Source organism: Pan troglodytes, chromosome 1, assembly GCF_028858775.2.
Source record: "Pan troglodytes isolate AG18354 chromosome 1, NHGRI_mPanTro3-v2.0_pri, whole genome shotgun sequence".
Taxonomy (NCBI): domain Eukaryota; kingdom Metazoa; phylum Chordata; class Mammalia; order Primates; family Hominidae; genus Pan; species Pan troglodytes.
This window is the reverse complement of record NC_072398.2, coordinates 202,302,300-202,318,783: the sequence shown is the minus strand read 5'-3', so window position 1 is coordinate 202,318,783 and position 16,484 is coordinate 202,302,300. Positions and strand designations below refer to the sequence as shown.

Below are 16,484 nucleotides of genomic sequence, written 5' to 3'. Positions count from 1 at the left end.
TTAAGATTAACTGAAGCGCACCTCTGGAGGCTGAGGTTGGAGGATCCCTTGAGCCCAGGAGTTCCAGGCTATAGTGAATTATGATTGCACCATTGTACTCTACCCTGAGCAGCGAAGTGAGACCCTGTCTCTTTTTTTTTTTTTTTTTGAGACGGAGTCTCGCTGTCACCCAGGCTGGAGTGCAGTGGCGCGATCTGGGCTCACTGAAAGCTCCGCCTCCCGGGTTCACGCCATTCTCCTGCCTCAGCTTCCCCAGTAGCTGGGACTACAGGCGCCCGCCACCACGCCCAGCTAATTTTTTGTATTTTTAGCAGAGGTGGGGTTTCACTGTGTTAGCCAGGATGGTCTCGATCTCCTGATCCACCCGCCTTGGCCTCCCAAAGTGCTGGGATTACAGGTGTGAGATACGGCGCCCGGCCGACCCTGTCTCCAAAAAAAAGAAAAAAAGCCAGGCGCTGTGGCTCACACCTGTAATCCCAGCATTTTGGGAGGCCAAGGCGGGTGGATCAGGAGATTGAGACCATCCTGGCTAACACGGTGCAACTCTGTCTGTACTAAAAATACAAAAAATTAGCCCGGCATGGTGGCATGCACCTGTAGTCCCAGCTACTTGGGAGGCTGAGGCAGGAGAATCGCTTGAACCTGGGAGGCAGAGGTTGTAGTGAGCTGAGATCGCGCCACTGCACTCCAGCCTGGGCAACAGAATGAGACTCCGTCTCAAAAAAAAAAAAAAAAAAAGGCCGAGCACGGTGGCTCAGGCCTGTAATCCCAGCACTTTGGGAGGCCAAGGCAGGTGGATCACCTGAGGTCGGGAGTTCGAGACCAGCCTGACCAACATGGAGAAACCCCATCTCTACTAAATATACAAAATTAGCCGGGCATGGTGGTGCATGCCTGTAATTCCAGCTACTCAGGAGGCTAAGGCAGGAGAATCACTTGAACCTGGGAGGCGGAGGTTTTGGTGAGCTGATATCATGCCATTGCACTCCAGCCTGGGCAAGAGTGAAACTCTGTCTCAAAAAAAAAAAAAAAAGAAAGAAAAGGAAGAAAAAAAGAGGACAATTCTGGTATGAGGACCCCACGCCCTTGTTTTAAACTTTCCTGTAAAAACCTTTGTCCTTGGGACAGACTCGGGAACACGCCCAACTCTGCTGGTGTGTCTTCCTGGGTCAATTCTCACATTTGCCTTCCAATAAGCCTTTATCAAATTATTTCTGTCTCATCAGCCTTAAGTTTAGTTGCATAATGGTCACCATCACAGATAAGTAGACTGAGGCCCACAGAGAGCCTTAACAAAGGAATGAAGGTCCTACGACAAGGGAGGCAGCACCAACTGGGCTCTGAGTTCTGTAAGGTGAGTGGGTGGTAAGTGTCAGTGGAAGGTTTGTTATTGTTGTTGTTGTTTCGAGACAGAGTCATGTAGGCTGGAGTGCAGTGGCCTGATCATGGCTCACTGCAGCCTTAAACTCCTGGACTCAAGCCATTCACCCGCCTTGGCCTCCCAAAGTGCTGGGATTACAGCTGTGAGTCTCCGCAACCGGCCTTGCCTTTTGTTTTGGTTGCGGTGGTGGACCCTGGGTGAGGGTAGGGGTGCGGTGAGGTGGAGGAGGAGGTGATACACCTGACTGCTGCATCTAGATTCATCCTAGTCTTTTTTTTTTTTTTTTTGCACCAACTGGCAGAATTTCCTCCCTTTCTCTCTCTGCCTCCTTTTCTGATTCACTCTCCATCTGTTAGTGGCTTCTGGCTTCTGAGAATGTGGATGCAGAAGGGTGGGGTAAGCTGTGGGGGGTGGGGAAGTAGATACAAAAACACAGGCAGTCCTTAATAGGCTTTCAAATATTTTTTGAGTGCTCTCTAGGTATCAAGCAATGTTCTAGGAGCTGGGGGAGTCCTACCGTGAATAAAATCGAGTTTGTCCTTGCTTTCACAGAGGTTCCATTGCAGGGTATATATGTATGGAGGGGAGGGGAGGGAACTGTGGATACAGACGGGGACAAGATATGTCAGGAATGGGTAAGGGCTATAAAGGAGGTAAGAGTGTCTGGGGAGAAGGCACAGCTTGAGACAATGAGAACAGGGAAGACCATGCTGAGGAGCTGGGACCTGGGAGATGCAAAGGAGGCAGCTGAAGATCCAGAGGAAGAGGGTGCCCGGCCTGGCGAAACAGGGAAAGGCTGTGAAATCCATGTGTTGGAGGAACTTTAGGAAGGCCAGTGTGGCTGGACTAGAGAGACAGAAAGAAGGCAAGTCAAGGCCAGGCGCAGTGGCTCACATCCGTAATCCCAGCACTTTGGGAAGCTGAGGTGGAGTTCGAGACCAGCCTGGCCAATGTGGTGAAACCCCATCTCTACTAAAAATATAAAAATTAGCCAGGTGTGGTGGCGTGTGCCTGTAGTCCCAGCTACTTGGGAGAATGAGGTGGGAGAATCACTTGAACTTGGGAGGCAGAAGTTGCAGTGAGCCGAGATTGCGCCACTGCACTCCAGCCTGGGTGACAGAGTAAGGCTCCGTCTCGAAAAAAAAAAAAGAAAGAAAGAAAGTCAAGAAAGGATCCCAGTGCCAGGTCCTATAGACCATGATGGGGAGTTCACAAGCAATTTTTTTTAAAGGGGATAGGAGGCCACTAAAAGAATTAAGAATGAAGACTCAAAGGCAGCAAGACAGGAAGTAGGGAGACCAATTAGGAGGCTCTGGCTGTGACAGAGGCAGATGATGATGATCTGGACCAGTGGGGGTTAGAGAAGAGGTGATATTCTAGGGGTCTTTGGGAGGTGACTGAGAGATGAGGGCAACATTCCCTGAGGTGGGGGACACTGGGACAGAAGCAGGTTTGTTGAAGACATCTAAGGTGGGTGGGGAAAGAAACAAATTCAGTTGCGGGCATGTGGAGTATGGAGAGTCGGTGGACAGCCAGAGACACTGCTCCAGGCTGGAGGAGAGACCAGATGATGCTTGAAGTTTTTGTCTTTTAAAAAATCAGTTGCCAGGAGTGGTGGCTCCAGGCGGATCGCCTGAGGTTAGGAGTTTGAGACCAACCTGCCCAACACGGTGAAACGACGTCTCTGCTAAAAATACAAAAATTAGCCAGGTGTGGTGGTGGGGACCTGTAATCCCAGCTACTTCCGGGGCTGAGGCAGGAGAATCACTTGAACTCAGGAGGCAGAGGTTGCAGTGAGCCGAGATGGCACCACTGCACTCGATCCTGAGCGACAAGAGTGAGACTCTGTCTCAAAAAAAAAAAAAAAATCAGTTATAGGCCAGGAACAGTGGCCTGTAATCCCAGCACTTTGGGAGACCGAGGCGGGTGGGTCACCTAAGGTCATGAGTTTGGGGCCAGCCTGGCCAACATAGTGAAACCCCGTCTCTACTAAAAATACAAAAATTAGTCAGGTGTGGCAGCACATGCCTGTAATCCCTGCTACTCAGGAGGCTGAGGCAGGAGAATCCCTTGAACTCAGAAGGTAGAGGCTGCAGTGAGCTGAGATTGTAGGGCCACTGCACTCCAGCCTGGCGACAGAGCGAGACCCCATCTCCAAAAAAAAAAAAAAAATCAGTTATCATCCAGGCATGGTGGCCCACGACTATAATCCCAGCACTTTGGGAGGCCGAGGTGGGTGGATCACTTGAGCTCAGGAATTTGAGACCAGCCTCGGTAACATGGTGAAACCCCAGCTCCATGAAAAACACAAAAAGGAGCTGGGCGTGGTTGTGCAAGCCTATAGTCTCAGCTACTTGGGAAGTCAAGGTTGGAGGATCACTTGTGCCCAGGAGGAGACTCTATCCTCCAAAATAACTAAATAAAAATAAATGGCCAGGCACGGTGGCTCACGCCTGTAATGCCAGCACTTTGGGAGACTGAGGCAGGAGGATCACGAGGTCAAGAGATTGAGACCATCCTGGCCAACATGGTGAAACCCTGTCTCTACTAGAAATACAAAAATTGGCTGGGCGCGATGGCTCATGCCTGTAATCCCAGCACTTTGGGAGGCCAAGGCAGCAGATCATGAGGTCAAGAGGTCGAGACCATCCTGGCCAACACGGTGAAACCCCGTCTCTACTAAAAATACAAAAAATTAACCAGGCGTGGTGGCTCGTGCTTGTAGTCCCAGCTACTCGGGAGGCTGAGGCAGGAGAATCGCTTGAACCTGGGAGGCTGAGGTTGCAGTGAGCCAAGATCGCACCACTGCACAGACCGAGACTCCGTCTCCAAATCAATCAATCAATAAACAAACAATTATGGTGGCTCACACCTGTAATCCCAGCACTTTGGGAGGCCAAGGCAGGAGGATTGCTTGAGCCCAGGAGTTAGAGACCAGAGTGGGCAACATGGTAAAACCCCATTTCTACTAAAAATGTAAAAATTAGCCAGGCATGGTGGTTCCTGCTTGTGGTCCCAGCTACTCCGGGGGCTGAGGCAGGAGGACTGCTTGAGCACTGGAGGCTGGGGCTGCAGTGAGCCGAGATCCCGCCACTGCACTCAGCCTGGGAGATCAACCCAGACCGGTCCCCCCCCACCAAAAAAAAAGAAAAAAAGAAAGAAAAGAAAAGAAGGGCCGGGCGCAGTGGCTCACGCCTGTAATTCATCACTTTGGGAGGCTGAGGCGGACGGATCACAAGGTCAGGAGATCGAGACCATCCTAGCTAAGACGGTGAAACCCTGTCTCTACTAAAAAATACAAAAAAATTAGCCAGGCATAGTGGCGGACGCCTGTAGTCCCAGCTACTGAGGAGACTGAGGCAGGAGAATGGTGTGAACCCAGGAGGCGGAGCTTGCAGTGAGCCGAGATTGCGCCACTGCACTCCGGCCTGGGCGACAGAGCAAGACTCCGTCTCAAAAAAAAAAAAAAGAGAAACTTACTTAGTAGGGTTGCTGTGAGGATTATACAAGACAGAAGCATCTTCACCAAGCCATAGGCCATAGAAAGGTCTTTTTGTTTGTTTGTTTTTTGAGATAGAGTCTCACTCTGTTGCCCAGGCTGGAGTGCAATGGCCTGATCTCGGCTCACTGCAACCTCCGCCTCCCTGGTTCAAGTGATTCACCTGGCTCAGCCTCCTGAGTAGCTGGGACTAGAGGCGCGTGCCACGACGCCCGGCTAATTTCTGTATTTTTAGTAGAGACGGGGTTTCACCATGTTGCCCAGGCTGGTCTCGAACTCCTGGTCTCAAGTGATCTGCCCGCCTCGGCTTCCCAAAGTGCTGGGATTACAGGCGTTAGCCACCACACCTGGCCATAGAAAGGTCTTAATACGGCCGGGCGCGGTGGCTCACGCCTGTAATCCCAGCTCTTTGGGAGGCCCAGGCGGGTGGATCATGAGGTCAGATATTGAGACCATCCTGGCCAACATGGTGAAATCCTGTCTTTACTAAAATACAAAAAAAAAAAAAAAAAAAAAAAAAAAAAATTGCCGGGCCTGGTGTCGCGCGCCTCTAGTGCCAGCTATTCGGGAGGCTGAGGCCGGAGAATCACTTGAACCCAGGAGGCTGAAGCTGCAGTGAGCCGAGATCGCGCCACTGCACTCCAGCTTGGCCAAAGAGCGAGACTCTGTCTAAATAAATAAATAAATAAATAAATAAATAAATAAAGGTCTTAATACTTGTTAATTACTATTACTGACCCCAGGAACTCTCTGAAGCACTTTTCATGCAGGTATCACCTTCTTTAGCACTCACATTATGTCTTATCGGAAACAGGTTTAGAGCTGTCAGGAAATTCCTCCAGAGTCGTTTACACTTCCAGCAGGGGAGTCAAGACTTCAACCCAGAAACTCACAAGCAGGAAAAACTTGGCAAACAGGCACGGGTCAGACAATGCTTAGGGCTTGCTCAAGGACTCGTGACCAGTTACTGATCTATGCAGATCTTCTGATTGCAAACTGATAGCTGGATTGTAACTTGAAGGGTCTGATAAGATGTAAACTTCATAAAACAGGATTTGGGGAGGTAAATGGAGTAGAGTCCTCCAGAGGAGTCGAGAAAGCTAGCTTGGCCCTCAATTGTGGTTGAGGTGATTCTTTCATTTAGGGCCTATTTTCCTCATCTATGAGTGCGGGAAGGAGAGTTACTGGGGTCTCTAGCGACCTTTCCAACACTGATTTTCAAGGGCGAAAGAATTCTGCCTAGGTAAGGCCCAAATCCCTTGGCTAAGGTTAATCCTCGGTGGGGCCGGCAATAGGGACGCGTCCCCTTTAAGGCGCCAGCTCGCCGGCGGCGGCGGCCGGAAGTGTTGAAGCCCGGCCTGGCGGCGGCGGTGGCGGTAGCTGCCGTGGCGGCCTCTGCGCATGCTCCGTCGCCCGCCCGCCCTGGCCGCTCGCCGCCCGCCCGCCCGACGGAGACGGTGAGGAGGGGGAGGGGTGGGCGCGCGGGCGCGGGCGCGGGGTGGGGTAGGGGCGGGGGGGCGGGCGCGGGGGCCGCGCGGCGGCCGGCGAGGGCGGGCGGGCGCGCAGGGGGCGGGGGGCTGCTGCCTCCGCGGGCGCCTCCCCACGCCCTGTGCGTGCCGCCGCCGCCGCCGGGGAGCGAGCGGACGTCGCGGCGCCGCGGGGGGGTGGGGGGACGCTGCCGCTGGGTCCGCCCGAGCAGCCGGGCCGCCCCCAGCGCAGCCGGCCGCGCCGCCGGGGCTCGGGCCCCAGACCAGGGCGGCGGGAACCGGCGAGTCCACCACTGGGGGGGCCCCGGCGCCCCCGGACCGAGGGGCCCGGAAGTACTCGGCTCAGGGGCCAGGAGGGGCCGGAGTGACTCCGGACTGAGAGGCCCAGGTGCCCAGGACCCCATCGAGGGGTCCGGGGAGCCTGGGGTATCCCCAAAGGCGGGGTCCGGGGAGCACCAGGCCCTTGGATGAGGAGCTGGTTGGAGGCCTGGGTCCTGCCCAGTGGGAGGGGGACGATAGGTGCTGGAAGCCCGGATGCCCGCCTGGGAGGAGACCCTCTCGGAGCCTTGGCGGGAGAGCAAGAGTACAGAGTGGGTTCTTCTGAGGAGAGCAGAGTCCAGCTTATCCCGAGGGGCGCGGTAGAGGCCTCGGCCACTCAGAACAAGGGAAAAAAGGGCAGGTTTTTTTCCAAAGGCAGGGAAGGAAGAGGAGCTCTAAGGGGAAGTGAGCAGGCCCAGGTCTCCCCACAGATGAGCGCGTTGTAGGAAGACTCCTAGAGCCTCCTGAAGTACGAAAGAGCAGCGTCCAAACCTGAGGGGATGGAAGGTGTCTAGGTGCCTCTTGATGTCTAGGTGGAGAACAAAGTAACCAGCTCGGTCAGGGGATGGAGAAACCTATCTTTTTGAGAGAAGTAGAGATCGTTGAGTAAAGATGCTTAGGGTGTTCCCGCTTTCTGAAATGACAGAAATTGGCCAGGTGTTATCTAATTGAGGGGCAGGAGAGATGATGGCAAAATCCCAACCCGAGGGTCTTTGGAGGATGATCCACCAGACAAGAGGGTGAAGTCTTGACCTAGACAGCAGAGCAGGCGCAGCCCTGGATTCTCTCAAGATGAGAGAAATCTCAAAACCACTTCCTAGTAGACACAGATGGGGCCTTGATTGGTGTCTGTTTAGGCCAATCAAGACGGGTTTTAGGAAAAGAGACTGCCAGACATAATTCTAGTCTTGAGGGATTATCTTCTTCCTCCTTGCCTCTTATAATAGTTACCAAAGTGCATTTGGGGACCCTATTTATTTATTTATTTGTTTTTTGAGACGGAGTCTCACTCTGTCGCCCAGGCTGGAGTGCAGTGGTGCGATCTCGGCTCACTGCAACTTCCGCCTCCCGGGTTCAAACGATTCTCCTGCCTCAGCCTCCCGAGTAGCTGGGACTACAGGCGCGTGCCACCACACCACCCAATTTTGTTGTTGTTGTTGTTGTTGTTTGAGACGGAGTTTCACTCTTGTTGCCCACACTGGAGTGCAATGGCGCGATCACAGCTCACCGCAACCTCCGCCTCTTGGGTTCAAGCGATTCTCCTGCCTCACCCTCCCGAGTAGCTGGGGCTACAGGCGCCCGCCACCACGCCCAGCTAATTTTTGTATTTTTAGTAGAGACGGGGTTTCACCATGTTGGCCAGGCTGGTCTCGAACTCCCGACCTCAGGTGATCCGACATCCTCAGCCTCCCAGAGTACTGGGATTACAGGCGTGAATCACTGCGCCTGGCCCAACCAGGCTAATTTTTTTGTGTTTTTAGTAGAGACGGGGTTTCACCGTGTTAGCCAGGATGGTCTTGATCTCCTGACCTTGTGATTCGCCCGCGTTGGCCTCCTAAAGTGCTGGTATTACAGGCGTGAGCCACTGCGCCCGGCGGGGGAAACTTATTCAATGGTTGCACCATCTCCTAATTTGAGAGCCTTATATCAAGGATGTATATTTAATATCTTACTTAAGTGATTTTTTTTGGGTTCCTATTTACTTCAGCAAATACATTGAATAGGTAGCTTCTACTCAGCTTCATTGGGTTTATTGTGGGGGCAGTATTTTGGTCTTGCCCTAAGCCAAAGTCCACCGGACTGTAGCGGGATGACTCCAAATAACTCTGATCCCATCGCTCCCTCAAACATCTACATAATAGTCTCCAGTCTGTGACTTAGAATTTCATCTCCTCTGGATACTTCCCTCAGTGTTTCTGCGTAATTTACTTGTTGACCTCATTACATCTTGTAGCGCTCTGGATCACCCACTGAATGCATGAGAAGAAATAAAGGGGATATCAAGGAGTTTTGGCCTCAAGTAATAATAAAGTTTTAACTTGGATTTTTTCGCCCCGTTTTAAACAAAACTGTAGTTTAGAGTGGAAATTTCTTTTTTATTTTATTTTTTTGGGGGAACAGAGTTTCCCTCTGTTGCCCAGGTGAGAGTGCATTGCGGGATCTCAGCTCACTGCAAACTCGATCCTCTCAGCTCAGCCTCCTGAGTAGCTGGGACTACAGGTGCGTGGCACTGCGCCTGCCTAATTTTGTTAGTTTTCTGGCGGGCGCTGTGATTTATGCCTGTAATGCCAGCACTGTGGGAGGCCGAGACAGGCGGCCTCCCAAAGTGAGCGGCCTCCTCGGCCTCTCTTTAGCTCGAGTTCCAGACCAGCTTGGGCAACATGGTGAAACCCTGTCTCTACAAAAAATGACAAAAATTAGCTGGGCGTGGTGGAGCTAGTTGCCTGTGGTCCCAGCTACTCCGGAGGCTTAAGTGGGAGGATCGCTTGAGCTCCGGAAGTCGAGGTTGCAGTGAGCCGAGAGCGCACCACTGCTCTCCGGCCTGGGTGACAGAGTGAGACTATGTCTCACTAAAAAATAAATAAATAAATAAATATATAAAAAATAAAACGACTACACAGTCTTCAAAAATTATAATACAGTGTGGAATAAATAAATATTTTGGGCTGGGCGCGGTGGCTCACGCCTGTAATCCCAGCACTTTGGGAGGTGGAGGCGGGCGGATCACCTGAGGTCAGGAGTTTGAGACCCACCTGGCCAACATGGTGAAACCCTGTCTCTGCTAAAAAATACAAAAATTAGCTGGGCGTGGTGGCAGATGCTTGTAATCCCAGCTCCTTGGGAGGCAGGAGAATTGCTTGAACTTGGGAGGCGGAAGTTGCAGTGAGCCGAGACCGTGCCATTGCACTCCAGCCTGGGCAACAAGAGAGAAACTCCGTCTCAAAAAAAAAATTAAATAAATATTTTGGGGTTAGAAAATTTCAGAAAATCTCGTACTCATTTTTACTTTTTTTTTTTTAACTTTTATTTTTATTTTTATTTTTTTTTTGAGATGGAGTCTCGCTCTGTCGCCCAGGCTGGAGTGCAATGGCGCGATCTTGGCTCACTGCAAGCTCCGCCTCCCGGGTTCACGCCATTCTCCTCCTCAGCCTCCCGAGTAGCTGGGACTACTCTCCCGCCACCACGCCCAGCTAATTTTTTTTTTTTTTTTTTTTGTATTTTTTGTAGAGATGGGGTTTCACCGTGTTAGCCAGGATGATCTCGATCTCCTGACCTCGTGATCCGCCCGCCTCAGCCTCCCAAAGTGCTGGGATTACAGGCTTGAGCCACCGCGCCCGGCCTACTTTTTTAAGTCCCCAGAAAGTGCCAATATTATTATTATTATTTTTTTGTTATTATACTTTAAGTTCTAGGGTACATGTGCACAATGTGCAGGTTTGTTACATATGTATACATGTGCCATGTTGGTGTGCTGCACCCATTAACTCGTCATTTATATTGGGTATATCTCCTAATGCTATCCCTCCCCACTCTGGCCTGGGTGACAGATATTGTTCCTTTTTTTTTGTTTTGTTTTGTTTTGACGGAGTCTCGCTCTGTCGCCAGGCTGGAGTGCAGTGGCACAATCTCAGCTCACTGCAACCTCCTCCTCCTGGGTTCAAGTGATTCTCCTGCCTCAGCCTCCCGAGTACTGGGACTACAGGCACATGCCACCATGCCCAGATAATTTTTTTTTTTTTTTGAGTTTTGCTCTTGTTGCCCAGGCTGGAGTGCAGTGGCGCGATCTCGGCTCAGCGCAACCTCTGCCTCCCGGGTTCAAGTGATTCTCCTGCCTCAGCTTCCCGAGTAGATAGGATTACAGGCATGTGCCACTACGCCCGGCTAATTTTGTATTTTTAGTAGAGACGTGGTTTCTCCATGTTGGCCAGCTGGTCTTGAACTCCCAACCTCAGGTGATCCGCCCTCCTTGGCCTCCCGAAGTGCTGGGATTACAGGTGTGAGCCACTGCGCCCTGCCAGTATTACTCCTTTTTCATTACTAGTTCCAATGTCCTTCCCTGCAATCATGTGACACTTGTCCATTTTTCGTTTGTTTGTTTTTTTGAGATGGAGTTTCCAGGCTGGAGTGCAGTGGCTGTGGCGTGTTCTTGTCTCACTGTAACCTCCGCCTCCTGGGTTCAAGCGATTCTCCTGCCTCAGCCTCCTGAGTAGCTGGGATTACAGGCGCCCACAACCACGCCTGGCTAATTTTTGTATTTTTAGTAGAGACGGGGTTTCACCATGTTGGCCAGGCTGGTCTCGAACCCCTGACCTTGTGATCCACCCTCCGTGGCCTCCCAAAGTGCTGGGATTACAGGCGTGAGCCACTGCGCGCAGCCTGACACTTGTCCTTATTCAAACATAGCATCTTGCCACATTTTAGACATTGGATTTTCAGGACACACAAAAATGAATTTAGAGTGGGTCGGAAATAATTTGTTTAGTTTTCTGGTGGCTATATGAGCAGCGATGTGCTTAGTTTCAAAGTGTTGTTTTTGTCTTTGAAAATAACTACAGGCTGGGCACAGTTGCTCAGGTCTTTAATCTCAGCACTTTGGGAGGCCGAGGTGAGAGGATTGCTTGAGCCCAGGAGTTTGACACCAGGCTAGGCAACATAGCAAGACCTCATGTCTACAAAGAAGTAAAGAAATTAGGCCGGGCGTGGTGTCTCATGCCTGTCCCAGCACTTTGGGAGGCCGTGGTGGGTGGATCACGAGGTCAGGAGTTCAAGACCAGCCTGGCCAACATGATGAAACGCTGTCTCTACTAAAAATACAAAAAATTAGCCAGGCGTGGTGGCGGGCACCTGTAATCCCAGCTACTCGGGAGGCTGAGGCTGAGACAGAATTGCTTGAACTAGGGAGGTGGAGGTTGCAGTGAGCCAAGACCCTGCCATTGCACTCCAGCCTGGGCGACAGAGCGAGACTCCGTCTGAAAAAAAAAAAAAAAAAAGTTAATGAAAGAAAGGAAAACAGAAATTAGCAGGGTTGGTGGTTGGTACCCATAGTGCCAGCTACTCCAGAGGCTGAGGTGGGAGGATCACTTGAGGCCCCAAGGTCGGGGCTGCAGTGAGCCAAAAACACTGTATTCCACACTGGTCTGGGTGACAGAGGGTGACCCTGTCTCAAAAAACAAAACGAAAGAAAACAAAAACCCAAAAAACTACAGAACAGTTAATTTTATTTATTTATTTATTTATTTTTTTGAGATGGAGTCTCCCTCTGTTCCCCATGCTGGAGTACAAAGGCACAATCTCGGCTCACCTGCAACCTCCGCCTCCTGGGCTCAAGTGATTCTCCTACCTCAGCCTCCCGAGTAGCTGAGATTACAGACATGGGCCACCACGCCCGGCTAATTTTGTATTTTTAGTAGAGATGGGGTTTCTCCATGTTTGTCAGGCTGGTCTCTAACTCCCGACCTCATGTGATCTGACTGCCTGGTCCTCCCAAAGTGCTGGGATTACAGGCGTGGGCCACCGTGCCCGGCCAGAATAGTTAATTCTTTTTTTTTTTTTTTTTTTGAGACGGAGTCTTGCTCTGTCGTCCAGGCTGGAGTGCCGTGGCTCCATCTTGGCTCACTGCAAGCTCTGCCTCCTGGGTTCACGCCATTCTCCTGCCTCAGCCTCCCAAGTAGCTGGGACTACAAGCGTGCGCCACCACGCTAAGCTAATTTTTTGTATTTTTAGTAGAGACGGGGTTTCACCATGTTAGCCAGGATGGTCTTGATCTCCTGACCTTGTGATCCACCCGCCTCAGCCTCCCAAAGTGCTGGGATTACAGGGGTGAGCCACCGCGCCCGGCCCCACAATAGTTAATTCTTAAGCATTTCACGTAAATTTGGCATATTTCTTTTACATGTGTTCACGTAGAATTCCAGAGAGAGGCCGGCCGGGGTGGCTCACTCCTGTAATCCCAGCACCGTGGGAGACAGGCGCGGGCAGATCACTTGAGACCAGGAGTTCTGACACCAGCCTGGCCAACGTGGTGAAACCCCGTCCCTACTAAAAATAAAAAAAGCCGAGCATGGTGGTGTGCACATGTCATCCCAGCTGCTACTCGGAAGGCTGAGGCACAACAATCGCTTGAACCCAGGAGGCAGAAGTTGCAGTGAGCGGAGATCCCGCCACTGCACTCCAGCCTGGGCAACAGAGTGAGACTCTGTCTCAAAAAAGAAAAGAAAAGAAAAGCAAGTTTAAATTAAAAAAAGAAAAAAGAATTCCAGAGAGAGTTGTATGATTTCACAATGCATACTCCAAAGCCCCGAACGATCAACTCAGTCATCTTGCCTCAGGAGTTTTTGTTGCTGTAAACAAGAGCTACTTTTCCATTTACACTCAGCTTAGAGATGACCTTGCATTTAGAGTTGGTTTCAGGTTACCTGCAAGGAATATGGTATTTAGGGTAATGAGTGATACTCAACCCAAACTTGCTTCTCTAAAGAAGGTCAAAATTGCCATGTTGAATCAGACCCATGACTTAGAGTGACATTGAGAGATGTATTGTGGATGATTATAATTATCCTCTCTGATAAACTCTCAGAAGGCTAGAGAAGAAGCCAGAACATTCCTCATGGGTACTAATGTATGGTGTGGGTAAAGAGTAAAATGTGAGTTCCTATTGAGGAAGGTATTAAGAAGTTAGTCAACCACCTATTCAGAATGTTGTAGAGGGGACTTAGCTTAGGGTAGAAAGTTGAAATTAGAAGCATCCTTCTAAATCTGCTTCTTTAACAATTAACTAACCCATTTTTTTTGCCTAAGGTATTATAGGTTGAATATCCCTAATCTGAAAATCTGAAACCCCAAATCTCCAAAATCTGAAAATTTTTGAGCCAACATGATGGCATAAGTGAAAATATCCCACAGATTAGTAGTTAACGCAGGCTCTGTTTCATTCACAAAATTATTAAAAATATTGTATAAAATTGGCCAGGCGTGGTGGCTCACGCCTGTAATCCCAACACTTTGGGAGGCCGAGGTGGGTGGATCACGAGGCCAGGAGATCGAGACCATCCTGACTAACACGGTGAAACCCTGTCTCTACTACAAATACAAAAAATTAGGCGGGCATGGTGGCGGGCGCCTGTAGTCTCAGCTACTTGGGAGGCTGATGCAGGAGAATGGCATGAACCCGGAGGCGGAGCCTTCAGTGAGCCGAGATCAGGGCACTGCACTCCAGCCTGGGCGACAGAGCAAGACTCCGTCTCAAAAAATAAAAAAAAAAATAAATAAATACAAATAAAGATATTGTATGAAATTGCCATCAAGTGGCCAGGCGCCGTGGCTCATGCCTGTAATCTCAGCACTTTGGGAGGCTGAGGTGAGTGGAGTTCAAGACCAGCCTGGCCAAGATGGTGAAACCCTGACTCTACTAAAAATACAAAAAGATTAGCTAGACGTGGTGGCGGGCACCTGTAATCTCAGCTACTCTGGAGGCTGAGGCAGGAGAATCACTTGAACCCAGGAGGCGGAGGTTGCAGTGAGCTGAAATTGCATCACTGAACAGCAGCCTGGGTGAAAAATCGAGACTTTGTCTCAAAAATAAAAAAGAATTGCCATCAGGCTATGTGTGTAAGATGTATGTGAAACATAATCGAATTTTGAATTTTGTGTTTAGACTTGTGTCCCATCCCCCAGATATCACATTATGTAAATATGCCAAAATTAAAAAAAAAATCTGAAATTTGAGGCACTCCTGATCTCAAGCATTTCAAATAAGGGATGCATAATCTGTAATTTTTTTTTTCTTTTTTTTTTGGAGATGGAGTATTGCTCTGTCGCCCAGGTTGGAGTGCGGTGGCACGATCTCAGCTGGGACTACAGGTGCCCATCACCACGTCTGGCTAATTTTTTGCATTTGTAGCAGAGACAGGGTTTCCCCGTGTTAGCCAGGATGGTCTCGATCTCCTGACTTTGTGATCCGCCTGCCTTGGCCTCCCAAAGTGCCGGGATTACAGGCGTGAGCCACCGTGCCTGACCCATAATCTGTAATTTTTGAAAATTTAAAGCACATTTTTGGAATAATGATTCCATAAGTTTGCTACTTGCCAAAGTATTACATCTTTTAAATTAAATGTGTTATAGCACGGTGCTTGACAATGAGTGCTAGCTCAATAAAGGTTAGCTGATTCTTTTAATTCCGCCTACATTTTTATGGTTCAAATTTTGAAGATATTTATGGGTTCAATTATTCTAGGATTAGATGGTATTTGTATGCTTTATCACATTCCTTTTTGGCCTTTTCTAGACTCGAGGGTCTTAATTGTTTTGGTTCTACTGTTGGTAGCCAGCTGAACCAGTTCATTGATTTTTATTTTATCTTATTTTATTTTATTTTGGTTTTAAGGAGTGGAGAGTTTAATAGGCAAGAAAGAAGGGAGAAGAGGCCGGGCATGGTGGCTCACGCTTGTAATCCCAGCACTTTGGGAGGCCAAGGCAGGCGGATCACCTGAGGTCAGGAGTTTGAGACCAGCCTGGCCAACATGGTGAACTCCCGTCTCTACTAAAAATACAAAAATTAGCCGGGTGTGTTGGCAGGTCCCTGTAATCCCAGCTACTCGGGAGGCTGAGGCAGGAGAATTGCTTGAACCCGGGAGGTGGAGGTTGCAGTGAGCCTAGATCACACCACACCACTGCACTCCAGCCTGGGGTATAAGAGTGAGACTTCGTCTCAAAAAAAAAAAAGAAATAAAGAAAGGAGAAGAAAGGAAGAAGCTCCCCTTACAGAGACAGAGGGAAGGGGGCTCCAAAGCCAAGAGAGGAGACCCTTGATTTTCTTTTCTAGTGTTTTTGTTTGTTTGTTTGTTTGTTTTTTGAGACGGAGTCTCGCTCTGTTGCCCAGGCTGGAGTGCAGTGGCGCAATCTTGGCTCACTGCAAGCTCCGCCTCTGGGGTTCGCCATTCTCCTGCCTCAGCCTCCCGAGTAGCTTGGACTACAGGGGCCCGCCATCGCGCCTGGCTAATTTTTTGTATTTTTAGTAGAGATGGGGTTTTACCATGTTAGCCAGGATGGTTTTGATCTCCTGAGCTCATGATCCGCCTGCCTCGGCCTCCCAAAGTGCTGGGATTACAGGCGCGAGCCACCGCGTCCGTCTCTTTTCTAGTTTTATATAATTTTATTTTGAGACAGACTCTTGCTTTGTCACCTAAGCTGAAGTGCAGTGGCACGATCTTGGCTCACTGCAACCTCTGCCTCCTGAGTGGCTGGGACTACAGGTTCATGTTACCACACCCGGTTAATTTTTGTACTTTTAGTAGAGACAGAGTCTCACCATGTTGCCCAGGCTGGTCTTGAACTCCTGAGCTTAGGCAATCCACCCACCTCAGCCTTCCAAAGTGCTAGGCGTCAGCCACGGTGCCTGGCCCTTTTCTAGTTGTTTTTTTGTTTGTTTGTTTGTTTTGTTTTGTTTTGTTTTTTGAGACGGAGTCTCGCTCTGTCGCCAGGCTGGAGTGCAGTGCCGTGATCTTGGCCCACTGCAACCTCTGCCTCCCGGGTTCAAGCAATTCTCCTGCCTCAACCTCTGGCTAATTATGCCTGGCTAATTTTTGTATTTTTAGCAGAGACGGTTTCACCATGTTGGTCAGGATGGTCTCAATCTCTTGATCTCGTGATCCGCCCGTCTCGACCTCCCAAAATGCTGGGATCACAGGCATGAGCCACCACACCTGACTTTTTTTTTTTTGAGATGGAGTTTTGCTTTCTTGCCCAGGCTGGAGTGCAGTGGCACCATCTTGGCTCACTGCAACCTCCACCTCCTGGGTTC

General features: G+C 50.1%; 1 protein-coding gene across 6 annotated transcripts in view; it reads left to right on the top strand.

Moving 5' to 3' along the window:
- The first annotated feature begins 6,212 nt into the window (after positions 1–6,212).
- Positions 6,213–16,484, top strand: part of GMEB1 (glucocorticoid modulatory element binding protein 1) — a 49,398-nt gene continuing 39,126 nt past the window's right edge. For 2 of the 6 annotated variants that reach the window (XM_024357394.3, XM_024357379.3), the window contains exon 1: positions 6,216–6,337. The gene's annotated coding sequence lies outside the window, so the exon portion shown is untranslated. Of the gene's footprint in view, positions 6,338–8,580; positions 8,706–16,484 lie in introns of those variants that run through there. The other 4 variants (XM_024357385.3, XM_024357381.3, XM_063783846.1 and 1 more) reach the window with 4 other exon arrangements.